Below are 12,129 nucleotides of genomic sequence, written 5' to 3'. Positions count from 1 at the left end.
CGAACGTCTACCACATCGGCATCCGACACCCCAAACTCACCCAAAAACCAACCCACATCCCGCGTTCTTAACACTCCCCACTCACACTTTCTATCTATGCTCCAGGAGACTGAAGCCTCCGCCATACGCCTCAAATGCCGCCCAAGCCTTGTTGGACCTCCTCTGCTACCCAGCCACCTCCCGGCCTCGACCTACACTGCCACCACACTCCCTGCATCCCATCACCACGCAGGTACCCTTCGCCTCTGCCGACATCATCCATGGAAAACACCGCACGTGGCAAGTGTTCAGTTAAATGCCAAAGCGCAACTTTTTGACATTCTCATAGCTTACTTTACTTTGAAACAATCACGACGGATTCCGACAAGGATCTGCATACCTGCAAAACAATGGGATCTAGAGACATTATGAGAGGTCGTGATAAGTTGTGTGATCAGACACAACACGATTGTGGGTGATGAGGTTGAGACTGTTCACCAAGTTTTGAATTTTTAATACATGAGCGATCACATCTAGCTTCTAGAGCAGAAATCCGCAACGTTTCAACAATTTCTCCAAATGCACCATCGTATTCAAAATCGAGGAACTCATACACCGTTTCGGAATGATCTGCAAGCATCTACAGCCGCGATGGGCAAATCCGACCCCTCAAATGTGCTGACACTGACTGGTCAAGCCTCAATTTTGCCTTCTCACAACCGGACACCTCATTTACCATACCTCAAATCGATACAAACTCATGCAACTACGTCGATGCGTTACACACATCGTCCGGCTATGTGACGCCCCTGATTCAATCGTACACTAATCATACATGCAAATATGTATGACCAAGATCAGGGACTCACGGCAAGATATCACAACACAACTCTAGACACAGATTAAAATAAAACAAGCTTTATATTACAAGCCAGGGGCCTCGAGGGTTCGAATACATAAGCTCGAATACACAAGAGCCAGTGGAAGCAACAATATCTGAGTAGAGACATAAGTTAAACAAGTTTGCCTTAAGAAGGCTAGCACAAAAGCAACATTGATTGAAAAGGCAAGGCCTCCTGCCTGGGAGCCTCCTAACTACTCCTGGTCATCAGCGGCCTCCATGTAGTAGTAGACACCCTCGAGGTAGTAGTAGTCGTCGGTGGTGTCGTCTGGCTCCTGGGCTCCACCATCTGGTTTCAGCATCCGGGAAGAATGTAAAGAGGTGGAAAAAGGGGAGCAAAGCAACTGTGAGTACTCATCCAAAGTACTCGCAAGCAAGGATCTACACTACATATGCATCGGTATCAATGAAATGGGTAGTATCTATGGACTGAACTACAGAATGCCAGAAGAGAAGGGGAAAGCCTAGCCTATTGAAGACTAGCATCTTCAAGCAGCTCCAAGCATCTTACAGCATCAGAAGAGATAAGAGTGGCATATTATAATATTAGTAAATATGTTGTAACATCGCCCAGAGATCACTTCCTCGACTCCTGGCGAGAAAACAATCTCGGAGCCATCATTTCCATTACATGCCTCAACATAAAGTTCAAGTTGTATCGATCGGGATACAACTCCGAGCTTCCGTTACCGTGGAGACGGCTATTCGAATAGATAAAATACTTCCCTGCAGGGGTGCTCCAACTTACCCAACACGCTCAATCAACTCCGGCTAGACACACCATCAGGTCATGACCGCCCTCGGTTGATCAACACACCGCAGTCCTACCTAGGCTTGTTAGAGAGGCCAGCACGCAGGTCTACATCCTAAGCACGCAGGGGTCTTGGGCCCATCACCCTTCGCACTCCTGCACGTTGTGTACGCGGCCGGTGAGCAGACCTATCCCCCCTTATACAAGGCGAGGCGTTCCAGTCCAACCCGGCGCGCGCCGCTCCATCGTTGACGTTCGTTGAGCTTTCGGCTGATACATACGACGCAGAGTGCCCATACTTATTCCCGCGTGGTGGTTAGTGCGAAAAAGGCCAAAGGCCTACTCGGATCAAATATCCAAACCGTTAGTGTCTTGGTAGTGCGGTAACGATCAATAATCCATGATACGTGGTCCCGTCACCCCGTCTCACGGACTTGCGGCAAGGGCTAAGAATGCCTGGCCGCGCCGCACGGAAAACTTGCGAGTATCCTCCAGATCAACCCGACTTCACATCACTCGCGGGTACCCCTCGGGGCCGACCCGATGTTATCATGGTTCTGTGGTAAGTCAAAGTAACCGTGTGTCTGAAACAGCAAGGGGGGAACCTGAGGAGTCACCCTTGATGGATTCCCACTCGATGTAACCATCAAGGTGGACTTGGAGGAATCACCCTCGTTGGTCCACACTTGAGGGGTTGCACAATAGAGTCGTTATCGGGAGTGGTGAAGGAGGAATCACCCTTGATTACCATGACCGAATAGCTACACTACAGGGTTAACATCAGAAGTGCTGACAAGGTATCACCCTTGGCACTCGATAGTAACTTTGCAGAGTCGTACAACTAAGGGGGTGATGTGCGGTGTCGGGGCCTGGACGTCGATCACGTTGATCAAGTCATCGGACGTAAAGCGGGGCAACTGGGACAAGGTGGGGGTCACTGATGGATCTCTATCCAACCTATACTAAGCAGTTTATAATAAGTAGGTAAGGTATGAAAGCAGGTAGCAAAAACAGGCTATGCATCAGAATAGGAGCAAACAATAACAATAGCAAAATCTAATGCAAGCATGAGAGAGAATGGAATGGCGATATCAGAGTGATCAAGAGGGGCTTGCCTGGAAACTCTGCTGCAAAGGAAGAAGGGTCATCGGAGACGTAGTCGATCACAGGGGCAGCATCGGTCTCGGGGTCTACCGGAGAGAAGAGGGGGAAGAAACAATAAATATAAAACAAACAAAGCATCATAAAGCATAATATGTAATACACGGTGTTAGGGGTGAACTAACGCAGAGCTAGACGTTCAGAAGGAGAGGGAAAACATCTGAAGGGGTTTTTCCGGCGTCTGACGTTTTCCACACAGACGAAAAGAGAGGGGACGACTCTATGTTCAGCATGCTAGGGGCATGTGATAGCTATGAGGAGGGCGTATTCGGATTCGTCTCGTTGTTCTGAGCAACTTTCATATATAAAGTTTTTCGATCCAAGCTACAGTTTATTTTCTACGAATTTCTAAAGTTTATAACATTTTCTAAAATTATTTATATTGACACAGATGGAATATGACGTCAGCATGACATGTTGATGATGTCAGCAGTCAACAGAGCGGCTGACCAGGTCAAACCTGACCAATGGGTCCCACATGTCAGCGACTGTGGCACTAACAGTGAATTAATTTGACTAACAATACTAATTAGGGGTGTGGGCCCCATTAGTCAGTGACTAATTAGTGATTAAAACTAATTAACAGATTAATTGACATTTTATTTATTTATAAAAACTGTTTAATTAGCACAGGGCCCACATGTCAGTGGCACTAGGCTGCCCAGTCAGCACGTTGACTGGGTCAACCCAGTCAACAGGACCTTGATGTCTACTACACAACCTTCTTCTTGTAGACGTTGTTGGGCCTCCAAGTGCAGAGGTTTGTAGGACAGTAGCAAATTTCCCTCAAGTGGATGACCTAAGGTTTATCAATTCGTAGGAGGCGTAGGATGAAGATGGTCTCTCCCAAGCAACCCTGCAACCAAATAACAAAGAGTCTCTTGTGTCCCCAACACACCCAATACAATGGTAAATTGTATAGGTGCACTAGTTCGGCGAAGAGACGGTGATATAAGTGGTATATGAATGGTAGATAAAGGTATTTGTAATCTGAAAATATAAAACAGCAAGGTAGCAAGTGATAAAAGTGAGCATAAACGGTATTGCAATGATAGGAAACAAGGCCTAGGGTTCATACTTTCGCTAGTGTAAGTTCCCTCAACAATAATAACATAATTGGATCACATAACTATCCCTCAACATGCAACAAAGAGTCACTCCAAAGTCACTAATAGCGGAAAACGAACAAAGAGATTATGGTAGGGTACGAAACCACCTCAAAGTTATTCTTTCCAATCAATCCGTTGGGCTATTCCTATAAGTGTCACAAACAACCCTAGAGTTCGTACTACAATAACACCTTAAGACACAAATCAACCAAAACCCTAATGTCACCTCATGTATTCGTGGGTATGATTATACGATATGCATCACACAATCTCAGATTCATCTATTCAACCAACACATAGAACCTCAAAGAGTGCCCCAAAGTTTCTACCTGAGAATCACGACGAAAACGTGTGCCAACCCCTATGCATAGGTTCATGGGCGGAACCCGCAAGTTTATCAACAAAACATACATCAAGTGAATCATGTGATATCCCATTGTCACCACAGATACGCACGGCAAGACATACATCAAGTGTTCTCAAATCTTTAAAGACTCAATCCGATAAGATTACTTCAAAGGGAAAACTCAATTCATTACAAGAGAGTAGAGGGGGGAAGAAACATCATAGGATCCAACTATAATAGCAAATCTCACGATACATCAAGATCGTACCACCTCAAGAACACGAGAGAGAGAGATCAAACACATAGCTACTGGTACATACCCTCAGCCCCGAGGGAGAACTACTCCCTCCTCATCATGGAGAGCACCGGGATGATGAAGATGGCCACCAGGGAAGGATTGCCCCCTCCGGCAGGGTGCCGGAACGGATCTAGATTGGTTTTTGGTGGCTACAGAGGCTTCTGGCAGCGGAACTCCCGATCTATTGTGCTCCCCGATGTTTTTAGGGTATATGGAGATATATAGGCGGAAGAAACACGTCAGGGGGCCATGAGGGGCCCAAGAGGGTGGAGGGCGCGCCCTAGGGGGGTGGGCGCGCCCCCTACCTCATGGCCTCCTCGAAGGTCCCCTGACGTGCACTCCAAGTCTTCTGGGCTTCTTCTGATCCAAAAATAGGTTCCGTGAAGTTTCAGGTCAATTGGACTCCGTTTGATTTTCCTTTTCCGTGATACTCTAAAACAAGGTAAACACAGAAACTAGCACTGGGCTCTGGGTTAATAGGTTAGTCCCAAAAATGATATAAAAGTGTATAATAAAGCCCATAAACACCCAAATAGTAGATAATATAGCATGGAGCAATCAAAAATTATAGATACGTTGGAGACGTATCAGGCCTGCAGGGCCCACTGGCAGTGACCCAGGGGTGGCCCCAGGTGTGCCGCATCGGCGGTGGCCGGCGACGCCAAACGCGGCGGCGCGGCTCGGATCTCACCAAAAAACGGCCTCAGGCGACCATTTGGCGCGCGGCCTAGTGCGTTCGAACGAGCACTCGCTCGGGTGTCGATCTGCGGCGGCGGTTTGACCGGGAACAGCCAGAGAGAGCGACGACGAGTGGCGGAGGCGGCGTCAAAATTCGGGCATGGGCGGATCCAGCGGTACACGGCACGGCGGAGCGAGCTAGCTAGAGCTACGGGGCCCTACGCGCGTGCTGAGCATGACTGCGAGCTCGGACGAGCTCATCGGCGAGTATGGCCGACGAGGAGCTCGACAGCGACGTTGTGTTCGGCCATAGTAGAAGCGGTGATCTACGGGCGCAACAAGCTAAAGGAGGAAAAGGAAGAGGTGACGGAGCTCACCGAGCGGCTCAAGGTGGCCCATGGAAGCTTTGTAGCGCAGTGGAGACGGCGGATCGACAGCTGCGATTTGCGGTGGCTAAAGATGCAGATGAAGGGGAAACGGTGCTGAAGGGCCCTCCGGCTGCACCTAGGGCTACCAGGAGAAGGTGTCGACCTCGGCGAAACTCGTGGATAGGATCATCGGGCACGGGGTCGCCGGTGGCCACGGTGATGACGGAGGACGGCGGTGGGCGCACTCGGGCAGTGGGGAGAAAGGGCGAGCACGAGCGAGGGAGAGTGGGTGAGGAGATCTAGGGTTCACGGGGTGGTCGGGGAGCACATGTAGAACACCGGGGATGTAGCGAATGGCCTGCACGTGCCCGATCCGGGGCATGGACGCGAGTGGCAGCCACCGAGCCTCCTGTGAGCAGGAGGTTGAAGGAGGAGCCAGTTGGTGGGCTGGGCCTGGTACAGTGGAGATGATGGTCCAAGTGCACAGTGGCTTTCTCCTTCTTCTTTTTCTCCTTCTTTGCTTTCTGTTTTTATTTAATAAACAGAGGTGGGTAAGAAAATATTGGGCATGCTATTTACTTAGGAAAAATATGGGAAGTGCCCCTTTTATTCCTTGGTGATCTTAGACAGTGCCACAAATATTTTGGAGACCAGAATGATTCATTTGGTCTTTTTCATAAATAGGATAGCATTTAAAAATGCTGAATTGCTGCTGTTATAATTGCTAATTCTCATCTTTGCACAAAAGTGATGTTGTGTTCCTTAACAAATAATTGTTATCGAATTTTTGACAAATGATGAACATTTTTCCAGCAACTTTTGAGCAACTTCAAACTTTACTTGAATTTGAATTGACTAGAATTTCAAATGGGATATTGAACAAAGGTGATTAAGCACTGTTTGGAAAAATGATTAGTTTAATCACAGAGGGTTACTATAGCATGACACTGGGGGTGTTACAAATATCCTCCACTACAAGAAATCTTGTCCCGAGATTTAAGAGGTGGAGTAAGGGGAAAAGGATTGGTTACGAAATTCTAACGGATCTTCTTTTCTTGCTGCTCTCATCAAAGAGGTTGAACCATAATGTTGATGTCTTCAATTCACTACATCAAGGCATCATGATGAAGTCGTCAACCTTTCTTCAGAAACTCCACCGTACTTACGCATAGGGTATAAATAAAAAACCATAAGGACAGATGTTTGAAAGGATTGGCATCTGGTAATTATCCCAAGGAAGGATATTTTAGAAGCACCAGGAAACATATCGAGCATGCTATAAGGAGGTTCAACAGGTTTCAACCAGGCAGGCATCCAGCTGATGCCTAAACAAGTGATGAAGGGGTTCAGAGCAAATGAAGAATGATGTTGCCTCTGATACCAGAATGAAACTTGGTGAGGAAGTTTGTTGTGAATTACATACTAAGCCAAATGCAAAGAATATTTCGGAATCAAGGTTGTATAGGAGAGTCAGGTTTCGATCCTATGGAACTGTGGGTTATGGGCCCACCATGTGGGTTAAGAGTAGGAAGAGCGGTGTCATCTTGCACGGTAATGGTAGCAAGACATGTCAGAGGATAACTTGTGAGCTACGTTGGCAACAACATTGGTACCAAGGGCGAGGGACGCCGAGAACCATTTTCCGCCTCCTTCAAATGAGGCGGACCAATAGGCAAGGTCCTCGTCCATCGGTGGTTACCGGAATGCCATCAACAGTATTAACAGGGCCTTACTGACAATGTTGTACATCGAGTTGTTTACCTAAGCATGGAATTATCTCTGCTCAGATAAGTTAGATTACCGGAAAGGTTAAACAAAATAATGGAAAGGAAAAATATGATTAGTATATTAATCAGACCAATAGAAAGGAAAATGTGTTTAAACCCGAGTATCAAGAGTATATCTTTCCCAAGGACAAGCAGAGCATGATATCCATGACAAGATAGTAAGTAGATTACCATTTAGGTAAAGGGGGAAGGAAATTCATGATGTTACCCGTACAACAGTGTTTGGATAAGTGATCATGAAACATTTAGCATTACTCCTCCAATGTTCTTAATGATGTTCGGAGTACCACAATCATGCTCCGGGATAGCCTTGACATGGTCATCAGGTAAAGGTTAGACCTTGGGAACACAAAGGATCCATCGGGATTTTCTAGAACATCTCATGCAATTTTATCATGGAAAAGATGAGGATGTGGCTGATGGGTTCTACATCAATCCATCGACATGTCAAAAAGGATGTATTTCCAAAATCATATGAAAAAGTTTGTGTTGGGGGGAAGGCAAGAATGTTTTCGATGATAACACAAATCATCGAGGGGCAAGGATGGTATTTCTCATCATGAATTCGATTGATATCCTCAAACAGCTTAGAATGATGATGATGATCATGACACATTTGTCGAGAGATTTCATGAAGATGTAACCAATCGGCGATGACATCAAGTCAAAGGAATGATGAAGCGAAAGGTTATTGGAACCACATGTACAACACAAACTTGAAATCAAGCTTGTTGTTCTAGGCAAAAAATGATATGACGAGGAAGATCGACGTAAGGTTAGCTCATCATCGGAAATTGTGCTCCAGGAAGAAGGACCAGGTAGCACAGTTAAATTTTTGCACGATAATGATATAGCAGATCAGGCTAGGAATGACTTGAAGGATTACTAAACTCGTAAGCAACGAAAATTACTTAGAGTTATTTAATCAGAGTGCGGAATTGATTCACTTATCGATGTCCTCGAGTAACTAACAACTCCAAACCCGAGGGGAAAAATTTGAAATCAGTGAGAAGGAATACTAGATGAAGACCCGTAGTAAGCAACATAATTCTTTGTTATTCTCGAGATACCGGAGGGTCATACTCGAATGAAGATCAAAATAGGGGTTGCGGAGATGTATTGATCTGCAGAACACAAGTGCTTTAACTTGTTTGAGAAATGGAATCAAGGAGAAAATATGGTCGGAACCACGATCGCGAAGGATCGATTCACAGATACCAGATGATATTATATCAAGGAAATGTTATTACTACAAGAAGCTACCATGCTAGGATCTACATCGTGTCCATGGGCATGAACACAAAGGTCAAGCTCGACTCCCACTTCTCCAATGTATAACCTCCCATTCACTTCTCATTTTTTGAAAATGACATTAGTTGTTGAAAGTTTTACCTAGTGCAATACCAGATAAGTATGACCCATGAAATCTTTCGGGTTCACACAGATTAGGGAAGGCATAGGTTCAACCCATCGAGGCATCTTAGGAACATATACCACAATGTTTAGAAGTAATTAGCACAAGTTCGAAAGCATAGAATGGTTGAAAAAAGCAGAGGATACAATTTACCAAAGGCATGAGGTATCCGAGGAAAGGCTCACAAGGTTATTGAATACGAAGGACGTTGTCGGATAAAATCCAACAAAGGATCCGACAGTCCACAAGGGATCTGATGTGAGCATCGGCTCTCTATCAGAAGAAGAAAGAATGCAAGGAGATCAGATTATAGAAACAACTGACTAATTCAAAGCTCAAATGCAAGGAATTGTGATTTTCATATCGGGGGATCAGAAGCAGAGGCTCTGATCAAAAGATAAGTGAGTTGAATACACATATATCGACAATCAATCAAGGATTGATTTGCCGAGAACCAGCTCATCTTCGGAGTGACGTCTGAGCCAAAGGGGCGAATTCTAGTTTCAAATGATGATTGCGACCATTCACAAACATATCGAATCAAAGGCTCAAAATGATGATGACAAAGGATGCTAATGAATAGTGCTAGACGTATGGAATTAACCATAGCGTAAGCAGGTAAGGAAGAACAAGAGCAATAGGATACTGAGGATTTCCGGAAGTTCGAATAGTATTCCAAAGAATATTGTGAGTCACATGAACAACTAGGGATGAATGGATACTCTTGTAAGTGTGATGAATTATTCGTAAGGGCTTTCATGTGGTAATGAACTGCAAGGCAGTAAGTTCAAAGGATTCTCGGGACAACGGAGAGTGTTTTGAGGCATCTTGTAATAACAAGATCAATGGGATTGAATGTAAGAATGGCAAGTGCAAGAAGTTATCCCTAAGGATATAACAGTGGTGGTGAATTTGCAAAGGCAGTGGGCACAAGGGTCTCGGGAAACATCAAAGAGTATCTTCAGGACCCTCTGGTAAGCAGGCAATTATCTAGAATGAAGGGCTCTCCGGAAGGAAATATTTACGAGAACCTAGAGTTAGAGTTAGTAAATCATTTAACCCGAATGGAAGAGAGATCAGAGTTCCAGAGTATAGACAAGGAGTAAAAGATCCTAATACCACCCAATGGCGACGTGAGCTCGTAAGACACACAGCCATGTTAGTAGAAGTTTTGTAGTGACTAGACTCGACTTCGGCCAAGGAGTTGGAAACATGGTTCCTATAGGCAGTCGGCTCTGATACCAACTTGTGACGCCCCCGATTCAATCGTACACTAATCATACATGCAAATGTGCACGACCAAGATTAGGGACTCACATGAAGATATCACAACACAACTCTAGACACAAATTAAAGTAAAACAAGCTTTACATTACAAGCCAAGGGGCCTTGAGGGTTCGAATACATAAGCTCAAATACACAAGAGCTAGCGGAAGCTATAATATCTGAGTATAGACATAAGTTAAACAAGTTTGCCTTAAGAAGGCCGATACATCTCCAACGTATCTATAATTTTTGATTGTTCCATGCTATATTATATCCTGTTTTGGACATTATTGGGCTTTATTATACACTTTTATATTATTTTTGGGACTAACCTTTTAACCGGAGGCCCAACCCAGAATTGTTGTTTTTTTTTGCCTATTTCAGAGTTTCACAGAAAAAGAATATCAAACGGAGTCCAAACGGAATGAAACCTTCGGGAACGTGATTTTCGGAACAAACGTGATCCAGAGGACTTGGACCCTACTTCAAGACATCAACCAGGAAGGAACGAGGTAGGGGGGCGCGCCTACCCCCCAAGCGCACCCTCCACCTCGTGGGGCCCACGTTGCTCCACCGACGTACTTCTTCCTGTTGGGGAACGTAGTAATTTCAAAAAAAAATTCCTACACACACGTAAGATCATGGTGATGCATAGCAACGAGAGGGGAGAGTGTTGTCTACGTACCCTCGTAGACCAGAAGCGGAAGCGTTATAACAACGGTTGATGTAGTCATACGTCTTCACGGCCCGACCGATCAAGCACCGAAACTACGGCACCTCCGAGTTCTAGCACACGTTCAGCTCGATGATGATCCACGGACTCCGATCCAGCAGAATGTCGGGGAAGAGTTCCGTCAGCACGACGGCGTGGTGACGATCTTGATGTTCTACCGTCGCAGGGCTTCGCCTAAGCACCGCTACAATATTATCGAGGATTATGGTGGAGGGGGGCACCACACACGGCTAAGAGATCAATGATCAATTGTTGTGTCTTTGGGGTGCCCCTGCCCCGTATATAAAGGAGTGGAGGAGGGGGAGGGCCGTCCCTCTCTATGGCGCGCCCTAGGGGAGTCCTACTCCCACCGGGAGTAGGATTCCCCCTTTCCTAGTAGAACTAGGAGCCCTTCCAAGTATTAGGAGTAGGAGGGAAGGAAAGGGAAGGGAAAAGGAGAAGAAAGGAAGGGGGCGCCCCCCTCCCTAGTCCAATTCGGACCAGCCCATGGGGAGGGGTGCGGCCACCCTTTGAGGCCTTTCTCTCCTTTCCCGTATGGCCCATTAAGGCCCAATACAAATTCCCGTAACTCCCCGGTACTCCCGAAAATACCCGAATCACTCGGAACCTTTTCGATGTCCGAATATAGTCGTCCAATATATCCATCTTTACGTCTCGACCATTTCGAGACTCCTCGTCATGTCCCCGATCTCATCCGGGACTCCGAACTCCTTTGATACATCAAAAAACATAAACTCATAATATAACGTCATCGAACTTTAAGTGCGCGGACCCTACGGGTTCGAGAACTATGTAGACATGACCGAGACACGTCTCCGGTCAACAAACAATAGCGGAACCTGGATGCTCATATTGGCTCCTACATATTCTACGAAGATCTTTATCGGTCAAACGGCATAACAACATACGGTGTTCCCTTTGTCATCGGTATGTTACTTGCCCGAGATTCAATCGTCGGTATCTTAATACCTAGTGCAATCTCATTACCGGCAAGTCTCTTTACTCATTCCGTAACACATCATCCCGCAACTAACTCATTAGTTGCAATGCTTGCAAGGTTTATAGTGATGTGCATTACCAAGTGGGCCCAGAGATACCTCTCCGACAATCGAAGTGACAAATCCTAATCTCGAAATACGCCAACCCAACAAGTACCTTCGGAGACACATGTAGAGCACCTTTATAATCACCCAGTTATGTTGTGACGTTTGGTAGCACACAAAGTGTTCCTCCGGTAAACGGGAGTTGCATAATCTCATAGTCATAGGAACATGTATAAGTCATGAAGAAAGCAATAGCAACAAACTAAACGATCAAGTGCTATGCTAACGGAATGGG

The sequence above is a fragment of the Triticum dicoccoides genome, chromosome 1A, assembly GCF_002162155.2.
Source record: "Triticum dicoccoides isolate Atlit2015 ecotype Zavitan chromosome 1A, WEW_v2.0, whole genome shotgun sequence".
Taxonomy (NCBI): Eukaryota; Viridiplantae; Streptophyta; class Magnoliopsida; order Poales; family Poaceae; genus Triticum; species Triticum dicoccoides.
The sequence above is the reverse complement of the archived record's forward strand: the minus strand, read 5'-3'. Positions refer to the sequence as shown.